The following is a 13,010-nucleotide window of genomic DNA, read 5'->3' as shown; positions in this document are numbered from 1 at the left end:
CTCATTTTTGCATCTATCCAGTGATCTTTTTGTGCTGTTATAATTACAACTAAAGTAACTACCAAGAGCAATAGTAATTAGCAGGCAGAGAAGATCTCAATCAGCCAAAGGTGCTACAAGCACTACTGCCTATTAGTCTCCAAAGGAATTTCAGCTAGAGAAGCACAGATTTATTATTAATATAAAAAGACACAGTATGCTCACCACAGCTCAGAGGTTCAGATAGTTATCTCTGAAATAAACCCTCCACAGACTTAACCCTGGAATATTATTTCAGGGGAAAAGGCCCATTCATAAAATATTTTCTCTGTATAATATTGGCTGAGGCTAATATCTGAAGGAGAGGGGGAAGATGCAGAATTTAACACAGGACACAGCCCATCCACTCGATAATTAGGTCTAAGATTTAAACACACTGCCTTATGAGAAGCTACACTAAAATTCCAGCTAAAATATAGAAATATATGTCTCAAGATATTAGATCATTTTTACATGGCATATTTGGGAGAGGAAGGAGAAGACAACAGCACTGAAGATTACAAGGATAGATAAAAGAAAAAGGGTAAAGGCAGGGATAAAAATAGAAAATATTAGGACAAAAGGAAAACTACTTACTCACTGTGCTATAATGAAAGTTTAATCTGAAATATACTATGGAGCACTAGATACTTCAGTCACAGAGCTTGACCTGCCACAGCCTCAGCCAATCATGTTTTGTGCTACGTGACCCCACCTCCCCTTCCATAGCTAACTAGACTAGCATTGGGCACCCTTGCCAGAGGCCTCCTATGCAAAGAGGTCCCAGAGAAAATTGGGGGGCTGGCTGAAAGAGCTAAAGAAGAATTCAGAAAAAGAAACAGTGAAGTTGGGTTACAGAATTGACAAGCTAAAGTTATGAAGCAGGTATAATGGGTACAGAGGCTATGAACAAAAGAAAAGAGATATGTTAGGGAGAAAGGGAATTAAGCGGGTCAAAAATGCAGAGAAAATGATTGCAGCTCATGAGAGAGAGGGATGAATTGGTCAGTAAATATTCTGATTTCGCAGTTTTCTAGTTCTTTCATGTATATCCCTTTCCTCAAGGTGGTTTGAAACAACTACATGACCTGGAGCGAAGAAAAACCCTAAGACACAAATAAACGATTAAAAGGATTTACACCAATTTTTTTCCATGTTAAAAAGAACCTTTAAAAACCCTTATCATTGAAGATCTGAGCTAGAAGAGTCCTTGGAATCAAGCCAATTTACTGTTTTAGAGATAAGGAAATTGAGGACCATAACGTTGCCTAAGGTTACAACAGATAGTGACAGAGCTAGGACAAGAACCAAGGTCTCCTATGCAGCGGTGGGGAACCTGTGGCCTCAAGGCCACATGTGGCCCTCCAGAGCCCCAAGTGCAGCCCCTTGACTGAATCCAAACTTCACAGAACAAATCCCTTTACTATAAGAATTTGTTCTGTAAAATTTGGATTCAGGCAAAAGGCTGCACTTAAGGATCCAGAAGTATGTCCTACACTACAGTAAATAACACCAACACAGAAACATTCCCTCAAAACAAGTATTTCTGCAACATATTTTAAAATGAATCAGAAATCTTTATGTACATATGCCTTCTTGCACAGTTTAAGTAAGTTTTCAACTTATTTACTCTGTGGCTCTCTGCTATCCCTATAAAATACATTCATTAGATTTTTCCTTTTCTTCCTCATATATATTTTTAAAAAATTCATCTGTCACTAAAAACATTACACTCACAATTTGTCAGGCCCACTGCCTTTTCCTCCTTACAACTGTATATTTCAAAACAGCATTTACTCAGGAAAAATTATTGCACGTATTGTACAATAGTGTTTGAACTCAAAGTAGTACAGAGCAAACATTTTAAATGAAAAATAAATTTCAATTAAGGATCATAAAGATTTCATTGAAGAAAAACTCATCACCAATGTCCGTAAAATTCAGGAGAAAACAGTGCAAGAACCACCGAAACTGAAAAGAGATTAACGTGAAATTTTTCAAGTCATTCCTTATCAAATATATTGCATTCATTCAATACACCTTGAGAACAAAAACTACAACTTGGAAACAAAAATCCCACAGGGGGAGAAATTATTAATCAGTGAGAAAGTATAGAGAGAGGTAGAAAAAAGTTGACATAGATGATAAAGCCCAGCGACAGGACTGCAGAATACCTACATGCTCTCTCTGACAAAACAAACACTTAAGCTCCTCTAAGGAGCCTCAAAGGACACACTGAGGGGGGCGGGGAGAGGTGAATAAATCCCTGTATCTCTAAAGCTGATCCACAGAAAAGCAGAGTCATCAATTTCCTAAGAATATTCTCAGCCATCTTAAAAAGGGGGAAATTAAGAAGATGGCACAGTTTAAAGAACGCTTTGCTTAGGTTTAAGGTGAACAAAGTATAAAGTGCAGCAGAATACATAAACTAGGATGCTAATGATTAAACAAAGAAAAGCACAACTATTAAGTCCAGGGGCCACTTCAGTCATAGCTAATGAAAGTATCACACTCAAAGGATCTTTTCATCAAATGAAGAACTAATGACGTTATAGGTATATTATTTCTTAATTCTAACAACTTAAAGGTAGGTGTTTTGATGAATGAGAAAATTTAGGCTTCGAGCCTTTAACTAACCAAAATCACAAAGGCAGGCTGTGAGACAATCAGGATTCGAATCCCGGCTGGCCGAGCCACAATACCGCCAGTCAACAATCCACACAGCAGTTTAAGTTCATCCTTACCAGTCACCGAAGAGATGAGTTTTGAAGAAGGAGTTAATTTTAAAAAGGGCATTTGACTTTCTCTCTCTCTCAAAGTAGAACAGAACTGAGCTGTCAAAAACAGAAAAAGAAGTGAGAGCGGCTGCCGCCGGGGCTCTCCATCCCGGCATCTCGGGACCGAGCCCGCCACGCTCGACCACGGCAGCCCGAGCCGCACTCCGTTCCCCGCCCCAGGCCGACGGGGCCGCGGCTGTCGGACCCGGAGGGGCAGGGACGTGGCCCATAGGAAGGGACAAAGAGCCTACCCGGGCGCAGCAGGGGGCTGCCGGCCCGTCAGCGAGCCCGGTGTCCGCGGTGGGGGCCCCGGCGGGGCGGGGATCGGGGCCGGGGGCGCGGCGAGGGAGGAGCGGCCGCCGGGGCCAGAGGGGCTGTGCGAAAGGCGCTGGCCGGGCTGGCAGAGACGCCACCGCCGGCCGCGTCCCTCTCGCCCCCTCCCCATTACCTTGCTTGTGGGCTTCCCGTCACGGTCGCCGAAGCGCCTGGGCTTCTGAGCCCGAGCGGCTCAGCGAAAGCCGATTAGCGGGCGTCAGCTGAGTACGGCACTCGTGAAGCAGCCTCCAGGTCGGGATGGAGAAAGGCCGGGGGGTGGGAGTCAGGACGCGGTTGGTTCCCAGCTCGCGGAGATCTTACTCCTCTGGTCCCTCGCACTCCGCTTCCGCTCCGCCTCCCGGCCCGACCCTTCCCCCACTCCAGGGCCCGCCGCCCGCGGCGCGCGGCATTGTGGGGAATGTAGTCCTGGAATGAGGAAGAGGCGGCACGTGCTTCCAGCCGCCCTTCCCCTACTCCGGGTCAGGACGACGCCGTTGCGCGGCAACCAGAGGTGGGGCGGCCGACTCCTTCTTCCGGATTGGAAGATGAGCCTGCGAGAGGGCGTATCCTCCGCCCTAACTCGCTGCGGGCGCTGGAAGGAGGGCGCAGGCGATTTACTCCCCAACCTCCAGCAGGGAACCGACCTTCCCAGTGCCGCTGACTTGAGACCAGGGAGCTTGGTGATTAAGTGTGCTCCAGACAAGAATGTCTCTTATTGCCAGTGAAGACTTTTAAATAGGAAGAAAGAAAATTATTTTTTCACAGATTCTATGGTTTTGTATGTGGCAGATCCAAAAGAATCTACAGGTAAACCGTTACAATAATAAAAGAGTTTACTGTAATCCTAGCACTCTGGGAGGCCGAGGAGGGAGGATGGCTCAAGGTCAGGAGTTCGAGACCAGCCTGAGCAAGAGTGAGACCCCCATCTCAACTAAAAAATAGAAAGAAATTAACTGGACAACTAAAAATATATAGAAAAAATTAGCCGGGCATGGTGGCACATGCCTGTAGTCCCAGCCACTGGGGAGGCTGAGACAGTAGGATTGCTTGAGCCCAAGAGTTTGAGATTGCTGTGAGCTAGGCTCACGCCACGGCACTCTAGCCTGGGCAAGAGAGTGAGACTCTGTCTCAGAAAAGTAAAAATAAATAAATAAATAAATAAAGAGTTTAACAAAGTTAATAGATACAAAAATCATATTTTAAAAAAATCAATATTTATTTATATGTGCCAGGAAAAGAGTGAATTTCTTAAAAACATACCATTTACAATAGCGCCAAATAAACATCAAGTACCTAGGAATAAATCAATCAAAAAAGTGCAAAACCTGTATGAGGAAAACACTGAAAGACATTGAAGAAGACCTAAATAAATAAGAGATATAACCATGGACTGGAAGATTCAATACAGGGAGACATCAAGTCTCTCCAAATCTCTCTATACATCCAGTGCAATTCCAGATGAAATCTCAATAGATTTGTGTGTATGTGTGAGATACTGGACAAGCTAATTTAAAATTTTATGGAAGAGCAAAAACAAGCATTCATGAAGAAGAGAAGGAAGAAGAAAAAAAGAGGAAGAGAAGGAGGGGGAGGATATCTGTGCTACCAGATTTCAAGCTTTATCATAAAGCTGTCAATCTAAGTAACAGAGATTCTCTAAAAGAAAAAGACATTTATTCGGAAATAGCTCATTGTAATGGGAATACATCTGTCATAGTAAACTGTGTGTATTCAGGGAAGTAAAGAAAGACAAACATTTTTAAAGGAAACATGAGGATTACATAACTTTTAATATGCTCTTCCTTGACTATAAGGATCAATACAACAAGGGTGATCCAATTCTGAGTTTGGACAGACAGTTGCTGGGCAGATGTCCTTGCAAAAGTATGTATTGTGTAAGGTTATGATGGCCTTTGCATAAGGTTGTGGTTTTTGCACAGTATTTTGTGATAATTTTATCAGGCATACAAGCATGAGAACCCTCTGTTCTTAGTTTTCCCCAGCTCTATTTATCAGGGTTATGGGGTTTTTTTACACAAGTGACTCCATTTTGGTTCTTTCAACTTTGATAGTAGTTAGGCAGTGTTGTATTAGATCAAGGAAAGACAAATATATCAACAGAACAGAATAGAGAGCACAGAAAGTCTCACCTATACATGGAAATTTAATTTATGTTGTCAAGGTGGCAATGCAAAGCAATGGCTAAAGAACAGTTTTCAATAACTAATTGGTGCTGGGACAAATAGTTTTCCATTTGGAAAAAAGAATGAAACTGGACTCTTCACATTACACACAAAAATCAATTCTAGGTGAATAACAGGCATAAATTTGAAACGCAAAATTTAAAGGTTTTATTGTTGTTAAAGATAATATAGCATCATATATCCATGACTTCAAGAGTAAGGAACAATCGTTTTAAACTAATCCAAAAAGCACTAACTTTTAATAGAAAAATGGATAAAATTGACTGACTCAACATAAAGACTTGGTTTCATCAAATTACACTATTAAAAGAGTTAAAAGGCAAGCCTCAGAGACAAATAAGGAATTTGCAACATGTATAACCAAGAAAGGTCTTGTATCTAGAATATATAAAGATCTATAATCAGGGGCATGGGCAATATATATAACCTGAACTTTTGTACCCCCATAATAAGCTGAAATAAAAAAAAAATTAAAATTAAATTTAAAAAAAGATCTATAATCATAAGAAAATATGTGAACAACCCCTGAGGGTGAAATCCAAACAAGCAGTAAACATATGGAAAAGTGTCAACCTCCTATGAAAACAGGGTAATTCAACCCACGAAAGAGAATAATACGCCACCCACCAGAATGGCTACAACAAAAATGACTGACAATTACAAATGTTGACCAGGAGTGGAGCAACGGGAATTCTCATACTTTGCTACAGGGAGAGTAAATTAATACAGTAGTTTGGAAAAAAGAACAAGCTACATTCAACACTATAGATACATCCTAAAAACATTATTAAGAAAAAGAAAACACTCACAAAAGAATATATACATACTCTGTTATTCCATTTTTATAAGGTTCAAAACAGGAAAAAAGAATGTATGCTTAGGTGTTAAAACTATAAAGAAAGCAAGGAATTAGTCACCATAAAAGAAAGGTTAATAGCTACCTCTAAGACAGAGGAAGTTCTATGGGAGGGATTTGAGACTGTGAAAAGGCATTGGGTTGGAATTTTACAAATCTATTTCTTGGTATGGGTAGTAGTTACACTGTTGTGGGTGTCCCAGAAAACCTGGCATGCCTTTAATACCTGAGAATCCCATTACGTTTCTTATTAATCTCTCAAGAGCAAAGAAAATAAATCATTAAGATTGTATATTTGTTATTTATACATTTTTCCACGTTTGTGTTATGTTTCCCAATTTAAAAATAAAAGAGCAGAGATCCACAGTCAGATTACCTTCATTCAATTCTAGGCATGATAACTATATAACTTTGAACAAGCTCCATAACCTTGATAAGCCTCAGTTCCCCATCTGCAAAATGTCAATAGTAAGAGTATATCAAAAGAATACTGCGAGAATTAAAATGAGAATATGAGTTGATGTGAATAAAGCAGTTTTCAGAGTACAGTCATCTCTCAGTATCCATGAGAGACTGGTTCCAAGACCCCCTCGGATACCGAAATCTAAGGATGCTCAAGTCCACAGTTGGCTCTCCGTAACCACAGGTTCTGCATCCACTGGTATCATTACAAGCACATTAAAGCTTCAAAGACACAGAAGCAAGTAAATCATGAAATGGTCCCTTATGGTAAAGGGTATGGAGAAGATAAATATACAAACAGCCACAGCAGAATGTGATATCTGCTATTAGGAGAGGAAAAAATACTTGTATGTGAATGGAGAACGTCTGCATGGTAGGTAGGCACAAAGGAAAAGAGGCAATATAAGTCGTGTGCACAAAACACAGGGTAATCTGGGTACAGATTATCTGCACTGTCCAATATAGTAGCCACTAGCCACATACAGCTTTTGAGAACTTGCTAGTCTGAATTGAGATGTGTATGTGAGTGTAACACACACACCAAATGTCAAAGATTTAGTCTGAAAAAAAGAATATGAAATATCTCTAAGGGTTTTTAATATTGATTATATGTTAAAATGATAATATTTTGAATATATTTGGTTAAATAAAATTTATTTATTTATTTATTTATTTTAGGGACAGGGTCTCATTCTGTTGCACAGGCTGGAGTACAATGGCCCAATCATAGCTCACTGCAGCCTCGAACTCCTGGGCTCAAGCGATTCTCCTGCCTCAGCCTCCCAAGTAGCTGGCACTACAGGCATGTGCCACCACATCTGGCTAATTTTTAAATTTTTTGTAGAGACAGGATCTCACTATGTTGCCCAGGCTGGTCTTCATCTCCTGGCCTCAAGTGATTCTCCTGCCTCAGCCTCACAAAGTGCTGGGATTACAGGTGTGAGCCACCACACCTGACCAAAATACATTATTAAAATTAATTCATCTTTTTTTACTGTTTAAATATGACTACAAGCAGAAATAAAATCACATATGTGGTTTGCATTGTATTTCTATTGGACACTGCTGCTGTAGAAATATATGAGAAAACTAAAAAGGTAAAAAAAAAAAACAAAAAAAAAACAAGAATTAGAGGGCTTTAAATGCCAAACTAAGGAACCTCTACTTAATTTAAGGAACCATGCAAAGTGTTAAGGTGGGGAGATGGTTCTGCATTTGTCTATGGGACTGTTCTGTTATCTAATATTTATGTATGTTAAACCAGTTTCCTTTAGATTCTAAACACCTCACTATACAATGTTTCCAAACACAGATAAGAGCAGTCAAAAATACATGGTGAATGAATGAAACTTCCTAGTGACCCCAGTACACAAATCTCTTGATACTGTATATATTTAATAAATGCTATTTCACTCTCTGACAGAGGTTTCCCTGGCCTGTGTCTAAATATTCATCTAATGCTATTTTCAAGATTTCCTAACACCTCCATTCTATCCTGCATCTTGGTAGACAAAAAGTAAATTAAGTTGGAAGGCTTAAGAGATTAAAATAATAACAATTGTTATTGTCTTTTACAGCACTTTTCAGTTTAGAAACCGTTTTCTTAGAAGTAGTGGGATGTATCGCCAAACTCCTCCCGCTCATCTGTCAAAGAGAGACCTAGAATCAAAAGAACATACTTAATTGCTCAAATGAATTCAATGAGAGTTGAAACCATTCCTTTCTGGAATCAAGGAGAAAATCCACAGCCCACTAGTACCAGGTCCCAGATGGGAAAGTGCCACTTCCTCAGCAGCACAATAGAGGAGAAGGTTGTCTATTCCTAAAAGGCAAGACTAGTATTATAATATCGTGCTTACAAGAAAAATAGCCTTTCCAGGGATTATTGGTGTTGTCTCTGAAGAAAAGAGTTAGAAACTGAACTGGGAGAAGGAATTGGAACTGGAGTACCTACTTCCATTCTTATTTATGAGGCAGAGTATGACACAGCTCGGGCCTGAAGTATTGCTCAGATTTGCTAAGAGTATGAAGAGAACTCTTTATTTATTCATTCATTCATTTATTTATTTATTTATTTTAAATTTAGAAAGGTTTTTTTTTGGGACAGAGTCTCACTCTGTTGCCCAGGCTAGAGTGCCGTGTCGTCAGCCTTGCTCACAGCAACCTCAAACTCCTGGGCTCAAGCAATCCTGCCTCAGTCTCCTGAGTAGCTGGGACTACAGGCATGCGCCACCACGCCCGGCTAATTTTTTCTATATATATTTTTAGTTGTCCATATATTCTTTCTTGTTTTTTTTTTTTTTTTTTTTTGAGACAGAGTGTCACTTTGTTGCCCGGGCTAGAGTGAGTGCCGTGGCGTCAGCCTAGCTCACAGCAACCTCACACTCCTGGGCTTAAGCGATCCTACTGCCTCAGCCTCCCGAGTAGCTGGGACTACAGGCATGCGCCACCATGCTCGCTTAATTTTTTATATATATATATATATTTTAGTTGGCCAGATAATTTCTTCCTATTTTTAGTAGAGACGGGGAGGGGGGGGGGGGGTCTCGCTCTTGCTGGTCTCGAACTCCTGACCTCGAGCGATCCACCCGCCTTGGCCTCCCAGAGGGCTAGGATTACAGGCGTGAGCCACGGCGCCCGGCCTGAAGAGAACTCTTGACTAAACTTGTGGGACTCTTTCCTGAGGGCAGAGGTGGTGCTTTCCTGAGAATTTGAAGTGGGGAGCACAACAGTAGGAGAAAGAAACAAGTTAGAAGTTTGGCGGGACATGGTGGCTTACGCCTGTAATTGTAGCACTCTGGGAGGCTGAGGTGGGAGGATTGCTTGAACTCAGGAGTTCATAACTAGCCTGTGCAAGAGTGAGACCCCATCTCTAAAAAAAAAAAAAAGAAACAAATCAGAAGTGAAGTGAGCCTCCCTCGAGGACGCCATTGCTGGAAAGGCCCAAATCTAGATGTACCTCCCATTGGGCTGTGAGAGGTGCCTGCCCTTTCATGGAAAGTTCTATTTTTCCAAATAATGATCCAAAAGGTTTAGTCTGGAGGAATCTGACAGGCCAGGGAAGGGAGGGGCCTAACCTGCCTCTCTTCTGTGGGGTTTGGAAATGTGAGAGGGGCCTGCTAACCATGAGAAAAGCTCCTAGCTGAAAGTATAATAAACAGTTTAGACCAAGACAAATATTTTAATTCTCCATCCCTTATGCTGGGAACTCATTGCATCTTGCCCCAGTTCAAATTTAGGCTTTCCTTATAGAAAGCAGACCTTATTCATTAAAACTCCCAGCTATAAATTACAAAAAAAGGCAAAAATGAACATTCAAATTATCAAAATCATAACTATTATATTTCCTAGCAGACTCAAGGTCATCATACTTATACACATTCCATGAGATAGAATTTAAGTAAACAGAAGGCACAAATATTTATATTTTCTTGCTAACTTGGCTAACTACAAAAATTACCTACATTGTTCATTATTATAAAATTCAGAATAATCACTCCATATAAAGTATATGAAGTGATGAATGCTATTGCATTCAAAACTCGTTACCATACCTTTTTTTCACACATAAGGAGTTAGATTTAGAAATTAACTTCTCAAAATATTCTAAATTAGATAAAATGGATTCAATTTTTAATAGTTGTGTTTGATAAATACCAAGGATTAAGTCACTTTACTTGGCTATGTCTTAGTTTACCCACTCACTAAAAAATGTCTAGGTACCTCTCTATTTACTCTTTCTCAAATGGATTATGAGATCTAATCAATCAAGATTTATGACACTGAGAATTTAGACAAAAGATGTTACACAGTAAAGAACTGTATTAATATTTTGGTCTAAACATTACCTAACTTTATTATATTTAATGCTTGCAATCCCAAGAGCTTTGTCTGTCACACATTCCATTTTAAACGTGTTCTATAAAATTCACACATTCCAATACACTCCCCATTATACACTACTCAAATCAATCCTTTAGAACAGATAGTCCTTTAGCAGCACAGATAGATGCAGCCTTGCATCTAGTCCCTGTCGGATCCATCTATTTCCACCCACATCCTGTCAGCCATCTCTCTCAGATTCCACAAAATGTGAGAGGGAGGAAAGAAAGAAGGAAAAAACTGGCAAGCATGAACTACACTCTCTCCTCATTTGGTTGATAACAAACGGGGCATACGCTCTCAGTTATCGTACAAATAACTTCCTCCATTCAGTCACTCCATCAACAAGTATTTTTGGAGCACCAACTGCCCAGGTTTTGCCCGGTGCCTTAAAGAACACGTGGCAAGCATGAAACAGGCCCACACCTGATGATTTTACAAGGAGGTTAGGAAAACAAGTCTAACAAGGAAAGTAATTAAAGAGCAATACAAGATATTATTAAATGATATATTAATACCAGTGATACATATTATACAATGTTTATAATGTGCTGAAGTAAGACCAGGTGATGGATAGGTAAAGTACAATCATAAAAGGACATTCGTTGATAACTTTGAAACCTTATTCTTCCATTAATATGACTGTTGAGAACTCATAATCAAAATTTTCCATAAAACCTACAGAAATTATAGGATCTATAGAAACAACGTAGTGGCTGACATTTGTATAATTTTCAAAGCGTTTTTGCATTATCTCATCTACTTGTTGTATACCTTGAGAAATACATGGAAAAAATATTATTATCTCAGTATTTTGTTGAGGAAACTAAGGCTCAGAATAGTGAAGTGACTTGCCCAAAAAGACAGCATGATGGTAGTAGAAGCAAGATTAGAAACTAGGTCTTTTGGCATCTCATCTAGTCTCTCCTCTTCCAATAACAGTACCAATCTGCTATCTAGACACTTCAGAAATAGGGTGGATGAAAATTCCATTCTATTGGTTTTCCAGTTTACAATACCCAGGAAAATGGTTAAAAATCCCTTTTCCTGTATATGGGATTAACCACAAGGATATCATCAGCTGCATGATATCAGGGACTTGACTTTTCTCCCTGACAGTCTCTCAGCACCTACACACCAGGGACTGGCTCATATTAGGTGCTCTCAATGAACATTTGTTGAAGTCAACTCTATACAATGTTTCGTGGAAAGTTTGGCTGGGTGCAGTGGTTCATACCTGCAATCCCAGTACTTTGCAATGAGGCTAGGAGCTTGAAACCAGCCTGGGCAATAAAAAATAAAAATAGGAAATTAGCCAAGCTTGGTGGCACATGCTTGTAGTCCCAGCTACTCGGGAGGCTAAAGCAGGAGGATTGCTTGAGCCCAGGAGTTCAAGGTTACAGTGAGCTATGATCAAGCCATTGCACTCTAAGCTGGGTGACAGAGTGAGACCCTGTATGAAAACAAACCAATATTTCGGGAAAAGTTTGATTTGCTTGGAGCAAAGGGTCCCAAAGACACATCTACAAACCCGTGCCTGGCTGGCTAAATATGAATTTTAAAACTGTAGATTCCAGAGCCCTGTCCATGAACATTTAAATGATCCTGCAATGATTCTAATGAACCACGAGGTTTGGAAGCCTCTGGTTTAAAACATTTTATTTCTCTGTATTCCTCCACGCTCCATCCTAGTCTATAGAGAGAAGAAAAGAGCAGATGGAAAGGGAAAAGTAGAAATGAACAAACATGTGGCCCTAGAAAGAGTCCCTTGGGAAAGAACCTGCCCCAGGTCCTGATGGTTTTCCAGTTTTCAGTTCCAGGCCCTCATGAGCTTTTCTGTTTCTGCCTTTGACTTCATTGATTTAAGTATTCACTCAGCAATGCGGCAGGTGCTGGAGAATGAGCAGTAAGGCATCAAGAGCCCTGCTCTTGAGAAGCTGATGGTCCAGTGAAGGCAGACAGGCAACAAGCAAATGGTGCTGTCTCAAGAGATGACAAATGATATGATAAAAATTAAAAGAAGGTAAGAGGATAGAGAGTGGCGGTGAGGGGGAAGGGACTATTTTATACAGAGTGGTCAGGGAAGGCCTACCGAAATTGGTTCCATGAGACACCCCTATATAAATTCACCTTGCCAGAAGCCACCTTGATTGAGGGATGAGTAGGAGTCCTTGATTGCAAGCAACAGAAACTGACTCTAATTATCTTAAGAAAAAAAGGAAATATATCAGGGGTTCAATAAATGGATAAGAGGCTGAAGACCTGAACTGAGAAAATGGATAGGAATCAAAGTACCACTGGAATGTCCAGTGGCCCAACTGTCTTTTAATAAGGACAGTCTGGCCAGAACACCTCCCCCACTGCTATGTGACGTGGCTAGCCTCTGCAGATTTAATGAATCTTAACTATTTCCTCACCTTTGCATCATTTGCTCCAGACTTAAAGACCCAAGTGGGAGAAGCCAAAGGGTCAAGTCTAGGCCACCTGCCAGTGCCC

The 13,010-nt window shown here is 40.4% G+C and overlaps 1 protein-coding gene across 3 annotated transcripts in view; it reads right to left on the bottom strand.

The window, feature by feature from the left end:
- Nucleotides 1-3,465, bottom strand: part of CCDC126 (coiled-coil domain containing 126) — a 36,064-nt gene extending 32,599 nt beyond the window's left edge. The window contains exons 1-2 of one of the 3 annotated variants that reach the window (XM_045564334.1): nt 3,244-3,465; nt 2,763-2,852 (exon numbers count right to left, since the gene is read on the bottom strand). The gene's annotated coding sequence lies outside the window, so the exon portion shown is untranslated. The other 2 variants (XM_045564333.1, XM_045564335.1) reach the window with 2 other exon arrangements.
- Between the last annotated feature and the right edge of the window lie 9,545 nt (nt 3,466-13,010).

This window comes from Lemur catta, chromosome 11 (genome assembly GCF_020740605.2).
Source record: "Lemur catta isolate mLemCat1 chromosome 11, mLemCat1.pri, whole genome shotgun sequence".
NCBI lineage: Eukaryota > Metazoa > Chordata > Mammalia > Primates > Lemuridae > Lemur > Lemur catta.
The sequence above is the reverse complement of the archived record's forward strand: the minus strand, read 5'-3'. Positions and strand labels throughout refer to the sequence as shown.